The sequence below is a fragment of the Trachypithecus francoisi genome, unplaced genomic scaffold, assembly GCF_009764315.1.
Source record: "Trachypithecus francoisi isolate TF-2019V2 unplaced genomic scaffold, Tfra_2.0 Lachesis_group20, whole genome shotgun sequence".
Taxonomy (NCBI): domain Eukaryota; kingdom Metazoa; phylum Chordata; class Mammalia; order Primates; family Cercopithecidae; genus Trachypithecus; species Trachypithecus francoisi.
The window spans coordinates 17,844,604-17,863,084 of record NW_022681466.1 but is presented as its reverse complement, the minus strand read 5'-3'; the positions used below and the strand labels follow the sequence as shown (position 1 = coordinate 17,863,084).

At 45.6% G+C, this 18,481-nt stretch overlaps 1 long non-coding RNA gene and 1 pseudogene across 1 annotated transcript in view; one reads left to right on the top strand and one right to left on the bottom strand.

Moving 5' to 3' along the window:
- Window positions 1-18,481, top strand: part of LOC117066961 — a 21,582-nt gene extending 3,101 nt beyond the window's left edge. Inside the window, exons 2-3 of the long non-coding RNA XR_004430560.1 lie at window positions 144-299; window positions 17,997-18,481. This is a non-coding gene — a long non-coding RNA (uncharacterized LOC117066961). The remainder of the gene's footprint in view (window positions 1-143; window positions 300-17,996) is intronic.
- LOC117068073 lies at window positions 16,305-16,358 on the bottom strand (annotated as a pseudogene).

Below are 18,481 nucleotides of genomic sequence, written 5' to 3'. Positions count from 1 at the left end.
AATGAGCCACTGCACTCCAGCCTGGGCGACAGAGTGAGATTCTGTCTCAAAAAAGCAAAAACAAAAACAAAAACCCCAAAAACCCACCTCTCACCTCTCTAAAAATCACCTTTCCCTGTGTTCCCCCTCCCACCCTCCCTCAGAGGCAGCTGACACCAATCTCAGTGAGCGGGATCTAGGAGTCCATTCCTCTTTCAAGATTCTAGGGACTAACATTAAGCCATCGGAGAGACCATCAAATCCCACACCTTCATTCGACGTCTGCAGAGGACAGGTGGCTTGCCAGAGATCACTCGCAGGTTAGTGTTGGCATTGGCACTTGTACCCAGGTCTGGACTCCTGCTTTCATGCTCTTTCCACCTTAGTACTCTAAGCCTTCCACTGGGGCAGGGAGACAGGCACCCATGGCCACTCCCCAACCCCTACGTGCTGTTTCGGAGGATTAACCAAAGCGTATTTTCATCCATGCTGGGTACAAGGGAGCAGGCAATCTGAGCAGGCCCAAGGAGGGTTCTTAGTGCAGAAGTCCAGAAATAGGGAGGCTGCCCATCCTCCCCCATTTTGCTGTATAGCACAGCACTGGTGCTGTGAGTCTCTGGAGGGGCCCCAGCTCCCTTTCCCACAGAAAAGCGGCAACCCTTTTCCCTGCTTGGGAAACCACACTCGGGTTTCCCCAGCTGGCTGGATGATGGTCCTGGCAAAAGGTCACTTCTAGTTTGGTATCCACTATCATTAGGAAGAGTGGAAAACTGGTCTATGGGGACCCAGGGCCTCCTCAATCCAGACAGAGAACCCACCAACTCAGAAAGGAGCCCCACAGTGCAGGGACTGGGTTAGTGCCCTAACAACATTTTAGAGTTTTTTAAGGGTTTACAACACCATATTTGTTAGCTGAAATTCTCACAGAAAATGGAGCCATCAAATAAGGCTGTTTATCAGTTTATCCTGCAGTACTGTTTCTACTAGAAAGGCAAGATACATGGTTACTGGTAACCTCTTTTTTCCTTTTTTTCATTTTGAGACGGAGTCTTGCTCTCTCACCAGGCTGGAGTGTAGTGGCGCGATCTTGGCTGACTGCAAACTCCGCCTCCCGGGTTCAAGTGACTCTCCTGCCTCAGCCTCCCGAGTACCTGGGACTGCCCGCCACCACACCCAGCTAATTGTTTGTTTGTTTGTTTGTTTGTTTGTTTTGAGATGGAGTCTCACTCGGTCACCCAAGCTGGAGTGCAATGGCATGAACTTGGCTCACTGCAACCTCTACCTCCTGGGTTCAAGCGATTCTCCTTCCTCATCCTCCTGAGTAGCTGGGACTACAGGCCAGCTGGCTTATTTTTGTATTTTTAGTAGAGACAGGGTTTCACCATGTTGGCCAGGCTGTTCTTGAACTCCTGACCTCAGACGATCCACCTGCCTCGGCCTCCCAGAGTGCTGGGATTATAGGCGAGAGCCACCGCGCCCGGCCATTTTTTTTGTATTTTTAGTAGAGATGAAGTTTCACCGTGTTGGGCAGGATGGTCTCAATCTTTTGACCTCGTGATCCACCCACCTTCCCCTCCCAAAGTGCTGGGATTACAGGTGTGAGCCACTGCACCCCTTCTTTGTTTTTTGTTTTTGTTTTTTTTTTGAGATAGGGTCTTACTCTGTTGACCCTGCAGCCTCGACCTCCCTGGTTCAGGTGATCCTCCCACCTCAGCCTCCTGAATAACTGTGACTATAGGCGCACACCACCACACCCGGCTAATTTTTGTATTTTTTGTAGAAACGAGGTTTCACCATGTTGCCCACGCTGGTCTCAAACACCTAGGCTCAAGGAATCCACCTGCCTTGGCCTCCCAAAATGCTAGAAATACAGGCGCGAGCCACTTTGGCTTTGTTTTCTCCAACTTTTTTTTTTTTTTGAGACAAGGTCTTGCTCTGTCACGTAGGCTGAGTGCAGTGGCACAATCACAGCTCACTGCAGTCTTGACCTCCTGGGCTCAAGTGATCCTGCCACCTCACCCTCTTGAGTAGCTTGGACTACAGGTGTGTCACCACACCGGGTACCCTAACACTTCAATAACTGTTTTCTCACAAACAAATGTGTTTCTCATTTGAGGTTCAAGTAGAATGAAGCTGGTATATAAGATCATATATACACATATAACTGCTAGAACTGGCAGATTACCAACTTATTTTAGAATTTAGGAGAAATGTATTATAGTAATTTAAATTCCTTCTACTAAGGATTGAAAAAGTTTTTGTAAAAAAGAGGAGTGACAGTAGAGAACCTTATAGGACCTTCATTTCTTAAATGCCCCATAAGGTCCTTAGATTATTATATTATATTTTTTTTTTTTTTTTTTTTGAGATGGAATCTCACTCTGTCACCCAGGCTAGAGTGCAATGGCACAATCTCGGCTTACTGCAACCTCTGCTTCCTGGGTTCAAGTGATTTTCCTGCCTCAGCCTCCCAAGTAGCTGAGATTACAGGCATGTGCCACCAAACCCGGGTAATTTTTGTATTTTTAGTAGAGACGGCGTTTTACCATGTTGGCCAGGCTGGTCTCTAACTCCTGACCTCAGATGATCCACCCACCTCGGTCTTCTAAAGTGCTGGGGTTACAGGTGTGAGCCACCACGCCTGGCCTATTATTAGTATTCTCTTGCGGAATCTTCTATAGACTATTTCTGCATATATGATCATGTGTATCATACATATATATATTCAGCACTTTCCTGTTTTCAGTTATTAATATGTTTTATGGATAGTTCCATATCAGTACATGTAGAACTGCCTTGTTTTCCAATATATGGTTCTACTATATTTGTTTAACCAGTTCCCTATCAATGGACACTTACAGATTACAATTTAAGCCGGGCGCGGTGGCTCAAGCCTGTAATCCCAGCACTTTGGGAGGCCGAGACGGGCGGATCACGAGGTCAGGAGATCGAGACCATCCTGGCTAACACGGTGAAACCCCGTCTCTACTAAAAAATACAAAAAACTAGCCGGGTGAGGTGGCGGGCGCCTGTAGTCCCAGCTACTTGGGAGGCTGAGGCAGGAGAATGGCGTGAACCCGGGAGGCGGAGCTTGCAGTGAGCTGAGATCCGGCCACTGTACTCCAGCCTGGGCGACAGAGCGAGACTCTGTCTCAAAAAAAACAGATTACAATTTAAATCTCATGGGGGAGGAGTTGCTGAAGACAAGTGGGATTTTTTTGTTTTTGTTTTTTGCTTTTGAGGCAGGATCTTGCTCTGTTGCCCAGGCTGGAGTGAAGTGGCTCAATCAGGGCTTACTGCAGCCTCAAACTCCTGGGCTCAAGCAATCCTCCCAACTCAGCCTCCAGAGTAGCTGGGACCACAAGTACACACCACCACGCCTGGCTAATTTTTAAATTTCTTGTAGAGACAGAGTCCCAGCCATGGGGTTTTGCCATGTTGCCTAGGCTGCTCTTGAACTCCTGCGCTCAAGTGATCCTCTTGTCTTGGCCTCCTGAAGTGCTGGGATTACGGGAACGGGCCATAGTGCCCAGCCTTATCAGGAAAGTATTTCTATACCACTTCTTCAAACAGGAATGTCAGAATTTGTGGATGAGTCTAGTTATGTCCCAGAGGTAGTCCAGTGAATACATCTCTGACTCATTTAATGCCTCCTTAACGGATGATTTCTGTAAAAGGGCCCTACCCCTGCATGCCTATGTTGGAGAAAAATCTGCATCAACAAGTTTCTCTCACATTCCTTTTCTTACTAAATGCCAACTAAGTCCAACAGGTGGCATGCTGGGGCTCGGTGTACTAGCTCTAGCAGCACAGATGCCCCAAACTGGAGCAGAGCAGTCCTTTCCAGAGCATTTCACTCCATTCCAGTGAAAATAAGCAGTTTCTCTTCATTGGTAACTGCATTCAGCATGCCATTGCCTGCATTCAGGGTTGTTGGTTTGCATTTTCCATTGCTCACTCTATTTGCTTGCTGAAAGGCACACTGTTCCATTGTGTGCTTTCAGCCACTGAGACAGAATCCATGAAAGGGATAGTGAGGTCAAAGCAAACAACCCCTTTGGCCCAGAAAAAGGACACTAGGATGCGACATGTCAGCAACTAGAATCTCACAGGGTGCTCTATTGTATTCTTCCATCCATCCACTTGTTCAATGAAACATGACTACTTAATACCGGCCTGTTACTGGGCTAGGGACTTTAATGAGGATAAATCAAGTCTAGTCCTTTTTTTTTGAGACAGAATTTCACTGTTGCCCAGGCTGGAGTACAGCGGCGAAATCTCAACTCACTGCAACCTTGCCTCCCAGATTCAAGTGATTCTCCTCCTTCGGCTTCCCAAGTACCTGGGACCACAAGCACCTGCCACCACATCTGGCTAATTTTTGTAGAGATGGGGTTTCACCATGTTGGCCATGGCTGGTCTTGCACTCCTGACCTCAGGTGACCCACCTGCCTCAGCCTCCCAAGTATTGGGATTATAGGCATGAGCCACTGCACTTGGCCTTTTTTTTTTTCTTTTTTTTTTGAGGCGGAGTGTCGCTCTGTCACCAGGCTGGAGTGTAGTGGTGCGATCTCAGCTCACTGCAACCTCCACCTCCCAGGTTCAAGTGATTCTCCTGCCTCGGCCTCCTAAGTGGCTGGGATTACAGGTGCACAGCATCACGCCCAGCTAATTTTTGTATTTTGAGTAGAGGTGGGGTTTCACCATGTTGGCCAGGCTGGTGTCAAACACCTGATCTCAGGTGATCCACCCGCCTCGGCCTCCCAAAGTGCTGGGATTACAGGCATGAGTCACCACGCCCAGCCACCCCTAGCCTTTTTTTTTTTTTTTTTGAGATAGAGTCTCGCTCTATTGCCCAGGCTGGAGTGCAGTGGCGCTATCTCAGCTCACCGCAACCTCCGCCTCCCGGGTTCACCCATTCTCCTGCCTCAGCCTCCCGAGTAGCTGGGACTACAGGCACCCGCCACCACGCCTGGCTAATTTTTTCTATTTTTAGTAGAGACAGGGTTTCACCATGTTAGCCAGGATGGTCTCGATCTCCTGACCTGTGATCCACCTGCCTTGGCCTCCCAAAGTGCTGGAATTACAGGCGTCAGCCACTGCGCCTGGCCTTTTTTTTTTTTTTTTAAAGACAAGGTCAGGCTGGGCACGGTGGCTCACGCCTGTAATCCCAGCACTTTGGGAGGCCGAGGCGGGTGGATCACAAGGTCAGGAGATCGAGACCATCCTGGCTAAGACGGTGAAACCTCGTCTCTGCTAAAAATACAAAAAATTAGCCGGGCGTGTTGGCAGGCGCCTGTAGTCCCAGCTACTCGGGAGGCTGAGGTAGGAGAATGGCGTGAACCCGGGAGGCGGAGCTTGCAGTGAGCCGAGATCACGCCACTGCACTCCAGCCTGGGTGATGAGCAAGACTCCATCTCAGAAAAAAAAAAAAAAAAGACAAGGTCTCATTCTGTTGCCCAGGCTTGAGTGCAGTGGTGCGATCTCGGCTTGCTGCAGCCGCGACTTCCTGAGCTCAGGTGAGCCTCCTATCAGGCTCCCATGTAGTTGGGACTACAGCTATATGCCACTACACCTGGCTAATTTTTTTTTTTTTTTTTGTAGAGATGGGGTTTTGCCATGTTTCCCAGGCCACTCTTGAACTCTTGGGCTCAAGTGATCTGTTCACCTCAGCCTCCAAAAGTGCTGGGATTACAGGTGTGAACCACTGCACCGGGCCATGTGCATAGTTTCTGACACAGCTGAAAGCTCCCCCGCAGCATAGGGAAAGCAGTCACTACTCTCAGGAGGAGTGGGGAAGGGTTCACAGGTGAGGATAGGTACAAAGAAGGGGGAAAGGACCTCCTCCCAAACCCAGTATCTTGCGGCGTGAAAGGGCACTGGGGAATAGCCAAGCATTGCTCATCTCCTCTTATCATGGTTCTTATCAGTTTGCATTTAGGGAGATCCAACAAAGGGTGTAATATGTAATACGTTCTGTTCAGTTTTGGATCGGTGCTGGGAGAGATCCCAGGGAGATGTGTGTTTTGTTAATAATAAACAGTTGGGACAAATGACGTGTCTTCACATTGAGGCAACCGTCTCGCATGGGAGGCTAGCCCGCAGCAGCTGGCTCACAGCTGCCACAAACAACAGTGACTTTTTTTTTTTTGCCAGCTTTATAGGCACTATTCTTGTCTCTCTGATATACATATATGAAAAATGCCTATAATATTCGTATATTTCTCTTCCTCAAAATCCTTCCTTTCTTTGCCTTCAAATATTAATATACTGGGTAACTTCCCTGAACCTGAAAACAGTCAAAATTATTTATTAAGTGCTAATTTATGCATAGTTTGGTGCTAGAAACCATCCAAAGGACACAACCAGCACTTTTGCTGTGGAGTGGGAATTTTAGTTTCAGAGGAGCAGTGATTCAGGCTAACAAACAGAAAATATAAGAAAACAGGAGAAGGGGGCTGCAGGAAATAAAGCAAAATACATATTTTTTTAAGAGCCTGGGCAAAGTGGTAAAACCCTGTCTCTACTAAAAATACAAAAATTAGCCAGGCATAGTAGTGTGTGCCTGTGGTCCCAGCAACTCGGGAGGCTGAGGTGGGAGGTTTGCTTGAGCCCAGGGGGCAGAGGTTGCAGTGAGCCAAGATTGCACCACTGCACTCCAGCCTGGGTGACAGAATGAGAACCTGTCTCAAAAAAAAATAAAGCAAAACTAAGAAACCCTAGATTCCACTCATTATTTCTCCTTTTCTTTTCTTTCTTTTTTTTTTTTTTTATGTTGTTGCCCAGGCTGGTCTGAAACTCCTAATCTCCTGTCTTTGCCTCCAAACTGCTGGGATTACAGGCATAAGCCACCACACCTGGCTTCCTTTTCTAATTTTCTTTGAACTCTGTGATTTAGCACTGCTGACCAATTTATCTTTGAGATTCTTCCCTCTTAGCCTTGGACACTGTACTATTTTTATTTATTTCTTGTCCCATTTGCTAGCTTATTTTTTCTTCCTTTCATTTTCTTTTTTAAAATAGCTTTATTTATTTATTTATTTATTTATTTATTTATTATTTTTATTGAAACAGGGTCTTGTTCTGTTGCCCAGGCTGGAGTGCAGAGGCACAGCTTACTGCAGCCTCAACCTCCCAGGCTCAAGCAATCCTCCTACCTCAGCCTCCCAAGTAGCTGGGACTTCAGGCATGCACCATCACACCTGACTTATTTTTGTATTTTTGTAGAGACAAGGTCTCACTATGTTCTCCAGGCTGGTCTCAAACTCCTGAGCTCAAGCGATCCGTCCACCTCAGCCTTCCAAAGTGCTGGGGTTACAGGCGTGAGCCACGGTACCCAGCTAATTTTAAAAAATTGTCGTAGAGAAGGGATCGCTGCTGTTTCCCAGGCTGGTCTCAAACTCCTAGGCTCGGCTTCCCAAAGTGTTGGGATTACAAGCATAAACCGGTACATTTGGGGAAGAAAAAAAAAGCTTTTAATACTGCTTTCAGAGGTTAAACAGTAGAACTTTACTGAGGTAGAATTAACATACCACACAATTCACCTAAAGCATACAACTGGATAGATTTTACCATATTCATAAAGTTGTGCAAAGAATCAACTTTCATCAGTCCCCAAAAAGCCCCCCACAAAGAAAAAACACTGAAGGGAGACTTTATTCTAAAGAATGTTTGCAAGGAGGGGAAAGAGATTGTTGCAATAAGGGGAGGGAGTCTATTGCAATAGGGAGAAGGATCTGCTCATAAGGTCTGCAAATGTCTTAAGGGCTAGACCTTTTTCCTATTATAGAGAGGAGTAAACAAAGCTAGAAAGAACGGGGTGTAGAGAATAGGAGGAAAGTGGCCTGATGAGAGAATAGATCAGAGAATGTTTTACCCAGAGGTCAGGCTATTCTCAGGAGGGATTGTGTGTTGGCTCAGGCCCAGTGAGGGTGGGCCAGAGTTCAGCACCTGGAGGAAGAAGAAAAGCTTAAACAACATGTGTTGTTGTTTGTTTTGGAAACGGAGGAGTTTCGGAGTTTCGCTCTTGTTGCCCAGGTAGGAGTGCAATGGCGCGATCTTGGCTCACAGCAACCTCTGCCTCCCAGGTTTAAGAGATTCTCCTGCCTCAGCCTCCCGAGTAGCTGGGATTACAGGAATGTGCCACCACGCCTGGCTAATTTTTTGTATTTTTAGTAGAGACAGGGTTTCTCCATGTTGGTCAGTCTGGTCTTGAAGTCCCGATGTCAGGTGGTCCGCCCGCCTCAGCCTCCCAAAGTGCTGGGATTACAGGCTTGCGCCACCACGCCCAGCCTTTTTTTTTGAGACGGAGTTTTGCTCTGTCACCCAGGCTGGAGTGCAATGGCGCGATCTCAGCTCACTGCAACCTCCGCCTCCCGGGTTCAAGTGATTCTCCCACCTCAGCCACCTGAGTAGCTGGGATTACAAGCACATACCATCACGCCCGACTAATTTTTATATTTTTGTAGAAACGGGTTTCACCATGTTGGCCAGGCTGGCCTTGAACTCCTGACCTCAGGTGATCTGCCCACCTTGGCCTCCCAAAGTGCTAAGATTACAGGCATGAGCCACCTCGCTGAATCAACAAAATGTGTTTAATGAGCATTTTGTTCATTGTGATCAGTGTTGGGAAAACCAGTTTAGCTGGTCATTCATGAGGCAAAGAATAAGAATTTGAAGTTCTGTGTCTATTCCTGTCATAGGTAAACAATGGGGGGCATCTGTGAGTCACATGGGGAAGGGTGGTTCTTGGCAGTAAACAAAAACATGGGGGACTCCTTTAACCTTGGATGTTTTCCAAGAGCACAGGGCTCAGGTGAAATTCACCACTGTTACCCCATACCCATTAGCTGTCACTCCCCACTCCTCTCTTCCCCTGTCCCCTAGCAACCAGTAAGTTTTAAGTCTCTATAGATTTTGCTGTTCTAAACACTTCATATGAATGGAATCATACAATTTGTAGCCTTTTGTGTCTGGCTTTTACTTAGCGTGTTTTCAAGGTTGATCTATGTTGTATCATTTACCAATACTCCATTCCTCTTCATGGTTATATTCCATTGTATAAATATGCCCATGGTGTTTATCCATTCATCAGTTGTTGGATGTTTGAGTTGTTTCCATTTTTTTTGTTTTTTTTTTAGAGACAGTCTCCCTGTTGCCCAAGCTGGTATGCAGTGACACAATCATGGCTCACTGTAACCTCAAACTACTGGTCTCTAGCCATTCTCCTTCCCCAGCCTCCCAAGTAGCTTGAACTACTGGTCACAACTGGCTAATTTTTTTTTTTTTTTTTTTTTTTTAGATGGAGTCTTGCTCTGTCACCCAGGCTGGAGTACAGTGGCACCATCTCGGCTCACTGCAACCTCTGCCTCCTGGGTCCAAGCAATTCTCCTGCTTCAGCCTCCCGAGTACCTGGGATTACAGGTGCGCACCATCACATCTGGCTACTTTTTGTATTTTTAGTAGAGACGCGGTTTCACCATGTTAGTCAGGCTGGTCTCGAACTCCCGACCTCATGGTCCACCCACCTCAGCCTCCCAAAGTGCTGGGATTACAGGCATGAGCCACCGTGCCGGGCCTAAACCAAATATCTTTCCTCAAAAACTAGAATGCTTCTTGGTTTATTTCTGTTGATGGTGGGATCAGCCTATCAATCACCAGAGACTCCAACCTTAGAATTATATTTATCTCCTCTCTTTCTCTCACCTACTAAAGCAAATGAAATCCCAAGTCCTGCCTTCCTTCCTTCATTATCACTCCCCTGTAATTCCCATTCCTGTGACTGTCCCTCTGATCCTGTTACCAGCTGATGGCTGCACTGTTACTGTACTTTCCTAATTTGTCTCTGTGTCTCCAATCTTTTCCTTCCAATTCATACTGCATTTTAGAATGAAAATTGATTTGAAAAAATGTAAATGATAGTTTGGAAGGGGCTGGGACTAGAAAAAAGGAGATCTAACAGGAGACTACTGCAATAGTCCCAGCAGGGGAAGATGATCATTTGAACTACAGCAATACAGGGCACAGAGAGAGGACTGATGGGTGAGCGCTATAGCATGAAAACCATTAAGGCTTGGTGAATGAGTACATGTAGACACTGAAGGAGAAGGAGTCTAAAATATTACAATTTTGGCTGGGCACAGTGGTTCATGCCTGTAATCCCAGCACTTTGGGAGGCTGAGGCAGGCAGATCATTTGAGGTCAGGAGTTCGAGAACAGCCTGACCAACATGGTGAAACCCTGTCTCTACTAAAAATCAAAAAAAAAAAAAAAAAATTATCCGGGTGTGGTGGTGCATGCCTGTAGTCCCAGCTACTCGTGAGGCTGAGGCAGGAGAATTGCTTGAACCCGGGAGGTAGAGGTTGCAGTGAGCTGAGATCACACCACTGCACTCCAGCCTGGGCAACAAAGTGAGACTCTATCTCAAAAAAAAAAAAAAAAAAAAAAAGAAAAAAGAAAAAATTGGCAAATAAAGGGAAACAATGAAGCATTGTTTTTTCTGGCCAGGTGAAGTAGCTCATGCCTGTAATCCTAACACTTTGGGAGGCTGAGGTGAGTGGATCACTTGAGGTCAGAAGTTCAAGACCAGCCTAGCCAACATGGCCAACATGGCCAACATCTCTACTAAAAATACCAAAATTAGCCGGGCATGCTTGTACACACCTGCAATCCCAGCCACTCAGGAGGCTGAGGCAGTAGAATTGCTTGAGCCTGGGAGGCAGAGGTTGCAGTGAGCCAAGATTGCGCCATTGCACTCTAGCCTGGTGGACAAGAGTGAAACTGTTCAAAAAAAAAAAATTCTTACCTTTTCTGTTTGAATTGTACCTCTGTGTAACCAAATAGTGGCTAGGTGAAGGAAAGTGGTTATTTATATAACAATTTCAGCTCATAAATAAAGAAGGAATGATGGATTTAGAATGTCACTATTTTGTGGCCTCTAGTGAAAAAATGAGCTAATGATCGTTAATGCGTGCTAAAACTATTAGGCAGAAAATTGATGGGGAACTCTATAATTATTATATCAAAGTAACAACTCAACCCACTCATTAATCTTTTTTTTTTTTTTCTGAGGCGGGAGAATGGCTTGAGCCTGGGAGGTTGAGGCTGCAGTGAGCTGGGCTTGTGCCACTGCACTCCAGCCTGGGTGACAGAGTGAGACCCTATCTCAAAAAAAAAAAAAAAAAATTAGTATGATAGCAGCATTGTGGTTATGTTTTTTTAAAAATTTGTACATTTTTGAGATATATACTGAAGTATTTACAGATGATATGATATCACATCTAAGATTTGATTCACAATAATTCTGGCGGAAGTAGATAGGATATAAATGAAACAAGCTGGACTATTTGTTATGATTATGGTTGAAGCTGGGTCATATGTACATAGGGATTCATTATCCAGTCTACCTTCTGTATCCTTAGGTTTCACACCCATGGATTCAACTAACTGTGGATAGAAATTATTAGGAAAAAAAATTTCCACAAAGTTCCGAAAAGCAAAATATGAATTTGCCAAGTACTGTGTTGAATCCACAAAAATGAAGTGATGTGTGGGCATTGTATTAGGCCTAAGCTAGAGATGATTTAAAGTATATGGGAGGATGTGCATTAGGTTATATGCGAATACTACTGCCCTGCCTTTGCCTTTGCCTTTGCCTTTGCCTTTGCCTTTGCCTTGCCTTGATTTGTTGAGACAGGGTCTTACTCTGTCTCCCAGGCTGGAGTGCAGTGGCATGATCTTGGCTCACTGCAACCTCCGACACCTGGGTTCAAGCAATTCTCCTGTCACAGCCTCCCGAGTAGCTGGGATTACAGGTGCCCACCACCACGCCCGGCTAATTTTTGTATTTTTATTAGAGACAGGGTTTCACCATGTTGGCCAGGCTGGTCTCCAACTCCTGACCTCAAGTGATCTGCCCGTGTTAGCCTCCCAAAGTGCTGGGATTATAGATATGAGCCACCACACCTCACCTGAAGTTTCCCATAATAGAAAATACTAAGGTTGTTTTGAGGATGAAATGTGTTGACATCTGTAAAGGGACATACCAAAATGTTTGATACACAATGTGTGGTAAATAATGTGCATGACCCTTTTCCCTTTCTCTCACTTGAACCAATTGAGAACTGGTGTTCAAAGAGACTGTTTCTGTTAAACCCATTTTGTTGCACAAGAGAAGAGCCCCTTCCTTTCAACTTTCCAGTTGGAACCAAGACCAGATCTTTCAAACGAGCCACTCTCAGTAAACGCAGTAGGTGTTTTGAAGCGGTGCATATTAAAGCAAAACCATTTCATTTGTGGAATCTGGCCCTTTTCCCAGGAAACGGTGTTTCCATTTCACAACCTAACAGAACAGGAAGAGTATAAACTCTTATTCAGATACAGATTCCTTGTGCTCCACTTAGATTTCCACATTGCTACTGGGCTCTGAGTGTGAGAGTCCAGCTGTGCGTTGGTGGAGTGACTCATTTTTCCATGGAGACATGTATTCCTATGAATCCCAGGGGCCTCTGATTGGTATGAAAGAACAGTCAGCACAGATGTAGTCCATGGAACCATCATATGACTTAAGAGAGATGATTTAAACGGCTTTTCCATGGGCTTAAATTGAAAGAGGCAACTGAGCTATTCAGATTATTAATATGCTCCAAACCCTTTAGTGTTTACAAGTGGCTAAGAGTGGCTACTTGAGACCACAAAGGAATATTAATACAAGAGAAACAAAAGCATAATCTGTATTCTTTGGATGTTTAAAAATCTCAGTGAGGGCTGTGCGTGGTCACTCATGCCTGTAATCCCAGCACTTTGGGAGGCCGAGGCAGGCAGATCATTTGAGGTCAGGAGTTTGAGACCAGCCTGGGCAACATGGCGAAATCTCATCTCTACTAAAAATACAAAAATTAGCTGAGCATGGTGGAGCGTGCCTGTAATCCCAGCTACTCAGGAGGCCGAGGCAGGAAAAGGTTGCTTGAACCTGGGAGGCAGAGGTTGTAGTAAGCCAAAATCATGCCACTGCACTCTAGCCTGAGTGACAGAGTGAGACTCCGTTTCAAAAAAAAAGGCCAGGTGCAGTGACTCACATTTGTAATCCCAGCACTCTGGGAGGCCGAGGCAGGTGGATTGCTTGAGGCCAGGAATTTGAGACCAGCCTGGCCAACATGGCGAAACCCTGTCTCTACTAAAAACACAAAAAGTAGCCAGGTGTGGTGGTGCACGCCTGTAATCCCAGCTACTTGGGAGGCTGAGGCAGGATAATTGCTTGAACCCAGGAGTCGGAGATTGCAGTGAGCCAAGATCATGCCACTGCACTCCAGCCTGGACGACTGAATGAGACTCCGTCTCAAAAAAAAAAAAAAAATCTCATTGAGGAAATAAATGCTAAGAAGTTAAGAAGTAGAAGAATTCCCAAACAAGCAAATTATATCCAATACAAATGGATATAAAATATATCAATCGGCCGGGCAGGGTGGCTCAAGCCTGTAATCCCAGCACTTTGGGAGGCCGAGACGGGCGGATCACGAGGTCAGGAGATCGAGACCATCCTGGCGAACATGGTGAAACCTCGTCTCTACTAAAAAATACAAAAAACTAGCCGGGCGAGGTTGGCGGGCGCCTGTAGTCCCAGCTACTCGGGAGGCTGAGGCGGGAGAATGGCGTAAACCCGGGAGGCGGAGCTTGCAGTGAGCTGAGATCCGGCCACTGCACTCCAGCCTGGGCGACAGAGCGAGACTCCGTCTCAAAAAAAAAAAAAAAAAAATATATATATATATCAATGTTTAGCAGCTCCAGGATAAGAGTAATCAAAATTGAAGTGGCTATCTGGAAAAAAAATTCACTTTCATTTTTTTGTTGTTTATTTATTTTTTGAGATGGAGTTTCACTCTTTCACTCAGGCTGGAGGGAAGTGGCACAATCTCAGCTCAATGCAACCTCCGCCTCCCGGATTCAAGCAATTCTCCTGCCTCAGCCTCCCGAGTAGCTGGGATTATAGGCACCCGCCACCACGCCCAGCTACTTTTTGTGTTTTTAGTAGCAATAGGGTTTTATCATGTTGGCTAGGCTGGTCTTGAACTCCTGACCTCTGGTGATCTGCCCACCTTGGCCTCCCAAAGTGCTAGGATTACAGGTATGAGCCACTGAGCCCAGCCAAAAAATTCACTTTTAAAATGTTTAAATTATTTTAAATTTACAGAGGTTTTTTTTTTTTTTTTTTTGAGATGGAGTCTTGCTCTGTCGCCCAGGCTGGAGTGCAGTGATCTTGGCTCACTGCAACCTCTGCCTCCCGGGTTTGAGTAATTCTCCTGCCTCAGCCTCCTGAGTAGCTGGGATTACAGGTGCATGCTGCCACATCTGGCTAATTTTTTTGTATTTTAGTAGTGACAGGGTTTCACTGTGTTGCCCAGGCTGGTCGTGAACTCCTGAGCTCAAGCAATCCGCCCGCCTCGGCCTCCCAAAGTGCTGGGATTACAGGCGTGAGCCACCGCTCCCGGCCCAGAATTGTTTTTTAAAGTACAAAAATATTATTTCTTCATGAACTATTTGCAAGCAAGTTGACAACCTGACAAGTTTTATCACCCCCAAATATTTAGTGTGTATTTTCTCCAAACACACATACATAACCACATAGACAACATACATTTCGAAACCATAATACAATAATCAATATCAAGAAATCAATCCTCAGCAGCTGATAAAATTTCACCATTTATCCCAATAATGTCTTTTATGCGTAAATGATTCAATTAGACGCAATGCTTAGCAGTTACTGCATCGCTTTAGTCTCCTTCAGTCAGGGAAATAGTTCCTGATTCTTTCTTTGGCTTTCACAACCTTGACACTTTTGATGATCATAGGACAGTTAATCTGCAAAATGTTGCTCAGTTTGGTCTTGTCTGATGTTTCCTCCTGATTAGATTTAGGATATGTATTATCTTTGGCAGGAATAGCATGAAAGGGACGCTATGCTCTCATTGCATCCTGTCAGGTGGTACACAATTTTGATTTCCCCATTACTAGTGATATTAGCCTTGATCATTAGGTTAAGGTGGTATCTGCCAGATTTTCCAGTGTCAGGTTATCTTTTTTTTTTTGAGATAGAGTCTCGCCTTGTTGCCCAGGCTAAAGTGTAGAGACATGATCTCAGCTCACTGCAACCTCCGTATCCTAGTTTCAAGTGATTCTCCCACCTTGGTCTTCCAAGTGGCTGGGATTATAGGCAAGCGCCACCTCCCCTGGCTAAATATATATATATTTATTTTGGTAGAGACGGGGTTTTGCTATGTTGCTCAGGCTGGTCTAGAACCTCTGGGCTCAAGCCGGGTGCTGTGGCTCAAGCCTGTAATCCCAGCATTTTGGGAGGCTGAGGTGGGCAGACGACTTAAGGCCAAGAGTTTGAGACCAGCCTGAGCAACATTGGTGAAACCCCATCTCTACTAAAAATACAAAAATTAGCCAAGTGTGGCGGTGCACACCTGCAGTACCAGCTGCTCAGAAGGGTGAGGCAACAAATCATTTGAGCCTGAGAGGCAAAGGTTATAGTGAGCCTAGATGGCGCCAGTGCACTCCAGCATGGGCAACAGAGGAGACTCCATTGCAAAAATAAATACACTAAATTAAATTAAATTAGCACAATAAATAAAACCCCTGGGCCCAAGTGATCCTCCTGCCTCGGCCTCCCAAAGTGCTGGGATTACAGATGTGAACCACCTCACCCGGTCTTATTTATTTATTTATTTGAGACGGAGTCTCGCTCTGTCCCCCAGGCTGGAGTGCAGTGGCACAATCTCGGCTGACTGCAACCTCTACCTCCCGGGTTCAAGCAATTCTCCTGCCTCAGCCTCCCGAGTAGCTGGGATTACAGGTGTACACCACCATGCCCAGCTAATTTTTTTATTTTTAGTAGAGATGGGGTTTCACCATGTTGGCCAGACTGGTCTTGAACTCTTGACCTCAAGTGATCTGCCCTCCTTGGCCTCCCAAAGTGCTGGGATTACAGCCACTGTGCCCAGCCCTTATTTATTTTTTTGAGACAAAGTCTCACTCTGTTGCCCAGGCTGGAATGCTGTGGTATGAACATGGCTCACTGCAGCCTCAACCTCCTGTGCTCAGAAATCCTCCCACCTCAGCCTCCCAATTAGGTAGGACTAAAAGTATATGCCACCTTACCTGACTAATTTTTTTGTGGGTTTTTTTTTTTTGTTTTTTGTTTTTGTAGAGACAGGATCTCCCAGGCTGGTCTCAAATTCCTGGGCTCAAGCAATCCTCCTGCCTTGGCCTCCCCAGCTGTTGGGATTACAAGTGTGAGCCACTATGCCTGGCTTATTTTTTTAGAGAGTTTTCTGGTGAAAACCTGCTAAACAGATTCTAAAAGAGCTGTAATACTTGATTTATTTGACATTTTAATTTTTAGTCTGAAATTTTCTTTTTCTTTTTCTTTTTTTTTTTTTTTTTTGAGATGGAGTCTCGCTCAGTCACCCAGGCTGGAGTGCAGTGGCCAGATCTCAGCTCACTGCAAGCTCCGCCTCCCGGGTTTACACCATTCTCCTGCCTCAATCTCCTGAGTAGCTGGGACTACAGGCGCCCGCCACCTCGCCCAGCTAGTTTTTTGTATTTTTTAGTAGAGACGGGGGTTTCACCGTGTTAGCCAGGATGGTCTCGATCTTCTGACCTTGTGATCCGCCCGTCTCGGCCTCCCAAAGTGCTGGGATTACAGGCTTGAGCCACCGCGCCCGGCCTTAGTCTGAAATTTTCATTTCCAAATTTTCAATTTCTATTCACAAAATTCTTTTTTTTCTTTTCTTTTCTGTTTCTTTTTCTTTTTCTTTTCTTTTCTTTACTTTTTTTTTTTTTTTACAGTTTTTCCTCCTCTACTGAGGTTTCTTTTCTTTTTTCTTTTTCTTTTTTGAGATGGAGTCCCATTCTGTCGCCCAGGCTGGAGTGCAATGGCATGATCTCGGCTCACTACAACCTCCACCTCCCCGGTTCAAGTGATTCTCCTGCCTCAGCCTCCTGAGTAGGTGGGATTACAGGCACCCGCCTTCATGCCCCGCTAATTTTTGTATTTTTGTAGAGATGGGGTTTCACCATGTTTGCCAGGCTGGTCTTGAACTCCTGACCTCAGGTGATCTGCCCAAGTTGGCCTCCCCAAAGTTCTGGGATTACAGGCATAAGCCACTGTGCCCGAGTGGAAAGTTCTAAAATTAATTGCGGTTACGGTTGCACAATTCTGTGAGTATTAAAAATTGTTGACTTGTATGCTTTAAATGGGTGAGTTGTATGGTATATGAATTATATCTCAATAATTACAACAGCCGGGCGCGGTGGCTCAAGCCTGTAATCCCAGCACTTTGGGAGGCCGAGACGGGCGGATCACGAGGTCAGGAGATCGAGACCATCCTGGCTAACATGGTGAAACCCCGTCTCTACTAAAAAAAATATAAAAAACTAGTCGGGCGAGGTGGCGGGTGCCTATAGTCCCAGCTACTCGGGAGGCTGAGGCAGGAGAATGGCGTGAACCCGGGAGATGGAGCTTGCAGTGAGCTGAGATCTGGCCACTGCACTCCAGCCCGGGCGACAGAGCAAGACTTCGTCTCAAAAAAAAAAAATAATAGGGGCCGGGCGCGGTGGCTCAAGCCTGTAATCCCAGCACTTTGGGAGGCCGAGACGGGCGGATCACGAGGTCAGGAGATCGAGACCATCCTGGCTAATACGGTGAAACCCTGTCTCTACTAAAAAAATACAAAAAACTAGCCGGGCGACAAGGCGGGCGCATGTAGTCCCAGCTACTCGGGAGGCTGAGGCAGGAGAATGGCGTAAACCCGGGAGGCGGAGCTTGCAGTGAGCTGAGATCCGGCCACTGCACTCCAACCTGGGTGGCAGAGCAAGACTCCGTCTCAAACAAAACAAAAAAAACAAAAAACAAAATAATAATAATAATAATTACAACAAAAGATTCATCAGTTTTGAAAATAGAACATATATATGCATTTTTTTCCTTTTCTTTCTTTTTTTTTCTTTTGCAGAAACAGGAACTATGTGTCCCGGGCTGGTCTCAAAATCTTGAGCTCAAGTGATCTTCCTGACCCAGCCTCCCAAATCGCTGAGATTACAGGTGTGAGCTACCATGTCTGGCCTGAAAATAGAATATATGGAAATAAAATGATAAATTCAATACATGAAATCACCAAATTTGGAAGAGACCCTAAACTGAATGAAAACAGAAATTAACTCATGTTACAAATGAACACCAAAACTGTACCGAAGGAGAAGTGGTATGGGAATAGCAATTATGAAATTATATTGAGCATATTATAGAATTAAGCAGATGATATATAAAAGAAGGTGGAAGCTAGAGTTCTTACTGTAGGAAAAAAGTAGATTTAGATACGAATTAGGGAATACAAAGGAGTCTTAGATGGGTGGAACTGGAGTTAGAGGCATCAGTATAAACCCATAATTTCATATACATCTATAGAGATAGAGCTAGAGGTTCAGCCTCTGTGCGTTA